The following is a 5,192-nucleotide window of genomic DNA, read 5'->3' on the forward strand; positions in this document are numbered from 1 at the left end:
GCCATTCTCCTGCCTCAGCCTCCCGAGTAGCTGGGACTACAGGCGCCCGCCACCTCGCCCGGCTAGATATTGCATTTTTTACAAATGAAAGGTTTGTGGCCACCCTCCGTCAAGCAAGTCTATCAGTTCCAACGTTTTTAACAGCGTGTGCTCACTTAACGTCTCTGGGTCACATTTTGGTAATTCTTAAAATATTCCAAGTCTTTTCATTATTATTATATCTGTTATGGTGATCTGTGATCAGTGATCTTTGATGTCACTACTGTAATTGTTTTGGAACACCAGGAACCATGTCTATGTACCCATAAACATTATGTGTGTTCTGACCGTTCCACCCACTGGCCACCCCTTGCCCTCTCCTGGGGCCTCCTTATTCCCTGAAACACAACAATATTGAAAATAGGCCGATTAATCACCCAACGATGGCCTCTAAATGTCCAAGTGAAAGGTAGAGTTACATATCTCTAACTTTAAATCGAAAGGTAGAAATGATTAAACTTAGTGAGGAAGGCACGTGGAGAGCCAAGACAGGCCAAAAGCTAAGCCTCCTGTGCCAAACAGTCAGCCAAGTTGTGCAAAGGAAACCTTCTTGAGGGAAATTAAAAGTGTTACTCCAGCAAACACATGAATGATAAGAAGCAAAACAGCCTTACTGCTAATATGGAGAAAGCTTGAGTGGTCTGGATAAAGATCAAACCAGTTACAGCATTTCCTTAAATCAAACTCCATTCAATTCTATGAAGGTTGAGAGAAGTGAGGAAACTGCAGAAGGAAAGTTGGAAGCCAGCAGGAATTGGTTTATGAGGATTAAAGAAAGAGGCCATCTCCATAACAAAAAACTACAAAGTGAACCAGCAAGTGCTGATTTAGAAGCTGCAGCAAGTTATCCAGATCTAGCTAATTGATTAAGGTGACTACACTAAACAACAGATTTATTTTCAATGTAGACAAAACAGTCTTCTATTTGAAGAAGATACCATCTAGGACATTTATAGCTAGAGAGACGTCAATGCCTGGCTTCAAAAGCTTCAAAGGACAGGCTGACTCTCTTGTCCTAGGGGCTAATGTATTAATAGTTGATGACATTAACTTGAAGCCAACGCTCTGGCCATTTCAAAAATCCTAGGGCCTGGGCCTGGTGTCGTGGCTCATGCTTATAATCCCAGCACTTTGGGAGGCCAAGATAGAAGGATCCCTTGAGGCCAGGAGTTTGGAGACCAATCCAGGCAACATAGCAAGATCCCAATTTTACAAAAAATTTAAAAAATTAGGCACGATGGAGCATGCCTGTAACTTTAGCTACTCAGGAGGCTGAGGCAGGAGGATTCCCTGAGCCCAGGAGTTTCAGGCTGCAGTGAGGTATGATTATGCCACTGCACTCCAGCCTGGGCAACAGAGTGAGACCCCATCTCTAAAAAATAAAATAAAATCCTAGGGCCCTAAAGAATTGTGCTAAATCTACTCTGCCTGTGCTTTATAAATGGAATCACAAAACCTGGATGACAGCACATCTATTAGCAGCACGGTTTACTGAATATTTTAAGCCCAATGTCAAGACCTGTTGCTCATTTTTTTAAAATCCCTTTCAGCCAGGCGCAGTGGCTCACGCCTGTAATCCCAGCACTTTGGGAGGCCCAGGAGGGTGGATCACCTGAGGTCGGGAGTTGAAGACCAGCCTGGCCAACATGGTGAAACCCTGTCTCTACTAAAAATACAAAAATTAGCCCGGCATGATGGCATGCACCTGTAGTCCCAACTACTCAGAAGGCTGAGGCAGGAGGATCGTTTGAACTCAGGAGGCGGAAGTTGCAGTGAGCCCAGAGATCATGCCTCTGCACTCCAACCTGGGTGACAGAGCAAAACTCTGTTTCAAAAAAAAAAAAAAAAAAACCCTTCAAAATATTACTGCTCACTGACAATGCACCTAATCACCCAAGAGCCCTTATGAAGATGTACAAGGAGATTAATTTTTTTATTTGAGACAGCGTCTCTCTCTGTCACCCAGGCTGGAGTGCAGTGGCACAATCACAGCTCACTGCAGCCCCAATCTCCTGTGCTCAAGCCATCCTCTCCCCTCAGGCTCCTGAGTAGCTAGGACTATAGGCCCATGTCACCACGCCTGGCTAATTTTTAAATTTTTTGTGGAGATGGAGACTCCCTGTGTTGCCCAGGCTGGTCTCGAACTCCAGGGCTCAAGAGATCCTCCCACCTCAGCCTCCCAAAATGCTGAGATCACAGGTGTGAGCCATCACACTCAGCCCTAATACTGTTTTCATGCCTGCTAACACAGCATCCATTCTGCAGCCCATGGTTCAGAGAGTAATTTCAACTTTCAAGTCTTATTGTTTAAGAAATACATTTCGGCCAGGCATGATGGCTCACGCCTGTAATCCCAACACTTTGGGAGGCTGAGGCAGGTGGATCACGAGGTCAGGAGTTCCAGACCAACCTGGCCAACATGGTGAAACCCCATCTCTACTAAAAATACAAAAATTAGCCAGGCGTGGTGGCGGGCACCTGTAATCCTAGCTACCTGGGAGACTGAGGCAGAAGAATTGCTTAAACCCGGGAGGCAGAGGTTGCAGTGAGCCAAGATTGCACCACAGTACTCCAGCTTGGGCAACAGAGCAAGACTCTGTCTTGGGGAAAAAAAAAATACATTCCATGGCCTGGAGCGGTAACTCATGCCTGTAATCCCAGCACTTTGGAGGCTGAGGCAGGCAGATCACTGGAGGTCAGGAGTTTGAGATCAGCCTGGCCAACATGGTGAAACCCGTCTCTAATAAAAGACATTCCATGTTCATGAATTAGAAGAATCAATATTGTCAAGTTGGTACTTCCCTCCAAACTGGATCTAGAAATTTAGTGTGATCCCTAACAAAATTCCAGAAGGTTTGGGTTTTTTGGTTTTGGTTTTTGTTTTTGTTTTTGTTTGGGGGGGGTGGAATTGACAAGCAGATCCTAAAAGTTATATGGAAATTCGAAGGACTTCAAATAGCCAAAACAGTTTCGAACAAAAAAAGAAGATAAAGCTGAAGGATTTACATTACCCAATTCCAATTTCAAAACTCCCTGTAAAGCCACAATAATCAAGATGGTGTGGCACATAGATCAATACAGTAGAATTAAAGAAATTAACTTTTATACTTACGTCAACTGATTTTCAATAAAGATGCCAAAACAATCCAGTGGGGAAAGAATAGTTTTTTCAACAAATGCTTTGGGAGAATTAGACATCCATTTAAAAATAAAATTAGGCCGAGTGTGATGGCTCATACCTGTAATCCCAGCAGTTTGAGAGGCTGAGACGAGAGGATCACTTGAGGCCAGGAGTTTGAGATTAGCCTGAGCAACATAGTGAGACCACATCTCTACAAAATAAAATAAAATGAATAAAAATTAAAAAATGAACACAGACCTTTACCCCACACCATTGAAAAATTAGCTTACAATAGAACCAAAACTATAAAACTTCCAGAAATTATTAAGAAGCACATGAAAAGTGCTCAACATCATTAGTCATTAGGAAAATGCAAATTTAAACCACAAGATACCACTACATACCCACTCAAAGGGTTATACAGGGCCAGGCGCAGTGGCTCACACCTATAATCCCAGCACTTTGGGAGGCCGAGGCAGTCAGATCACGAGGTCAGGAGATTGAGACTACCCTAGCTAACATGGTGAAAACCTGTCTCTACTAAAAATACAAAAAAAATTAGCCAAGCATGGTGGCAGGCACTTGTAATCCCAGCTACTCAGAAGGCTGAGGCAGGAGAATCGCTTGAACCAGGGAGGCGGAGGTTGCAGTGAGCCAAGATTGTGCCACTGCACTCCAGCATGGGTGACAGAGCGAGACTCTGTCTCAAAAAAAAAAAAAAAAAAAAGGGTTATACAGGCCGGGCAATGTGGCTCACTCCTGTAATCCCAGCACTTTGGGAGCCCAAGGCAGGCGGATCACTTGGGGTCAGGAGTTCGAGACCAGCCTGGCCAACATGGTGAAACCCCGTCTCTACTAAAAATACAAAAATTAGCCGGGCAGGGTGGTGGGCGACTGTAAATCCAGCTACTCCGGAGGCTGAGGCAGGAGAATTGCTTGAACCAGGGAGGCGGAGGTAGCAGTGAGCCGAGATCACGCCACTGCACTCCAGCGTGGGCAACACAGTGAGACCCTGTCTCAAAAGAAAGGGGGGTTATACAGTAATCCCCCTTATCTCCAAGGTTTCAGTTACTTGTGGTAAACCAGTCTGAAAATATTAAATTAAAAATTCCAGAATAAGCAATTCATAATTTTGAACTGTGTGCTGTTCTTAATAGCATGATAAAGTATGATGCCATCTCACTCTGTCTTGCCTGGGGTGTGAACCATCTCCTTGTCCAGCATATCCATGCTGTATATACTATCTGCGAATTAGTCCCCTAGTAGCCATCTTGGTTATCACATCAAAAAATATAGTATATATAGGATTTGGTACTAGCTACTCTTTCAGGCATTCACTGAGGGTCTTGGAATATATCCCCTGCAGGTAAGGGGGGACGACTGTAATAAAAAAAAATACCAAGTATTAGAGAGGATATTGAGAAACTAGAACCCTGCTCCATTGCTGATGGGAATATAAAACGGCACAGCCTGGCCAGGCATGGTGGCTCATGCCTGTAATCCCAGCACTTTGGGAGGCTGAGGTGGGTGGATCATTTGAGGGCAGGAGCTCGAGACCAGCCTGGTCAACATGGTGAAACCCTGCCTCTACTAAAAATACAAAAATTCGCTGGGTGTGGTGGTGGGCACCTGTAGTCCCAGGTACTCAGGAGGCTGAGGCAGGAGAATCGCTTGAATCCGGGAGGCGAAGTTTGCAGTGAGCCAAAATCATGCCACTGCACTCCAGCCCAGGTGACAGAACAAGACTCCATCTCAAATAAAATAAAATAAAATAAAACAAAACAAAATAAAATAGCACAGGCACTTTGCAAACGTTTAGCAGTTTCTAATTTTAACATACACTTATCACACAACCCAACATTCCACTCCTAGGAATCTACTTAAAGCAATTAAAACATACGGCCTGCCACAGTGGCTCATGCCTGTAATCCCAGAACTTTGGGAGGCCGAGGCGGGCAGATCACCTGAGGTTGGGAGTTCAAGACCAGCCTGGCCAACATGGTGAAACTCCGTCTCTGCTAAAAATACAGAA

This window comes from Mandrillus leucophaeus, unplaced genomic scaffold (assembly GCF_000951045.1).
Source record: "Mandrillus leucophaeus isolate KB7577 unplaced genomic scaffold, Mleu.le_1.0 Scaffold321, whole genome shotgun sequence".
Taxonomy (NCBI): Eukaryota; Metazoa; Chordata; class Mammalia; order Primates; family Cercopithecidae; genus Mandrillus; species Mandrillus leucophaeus.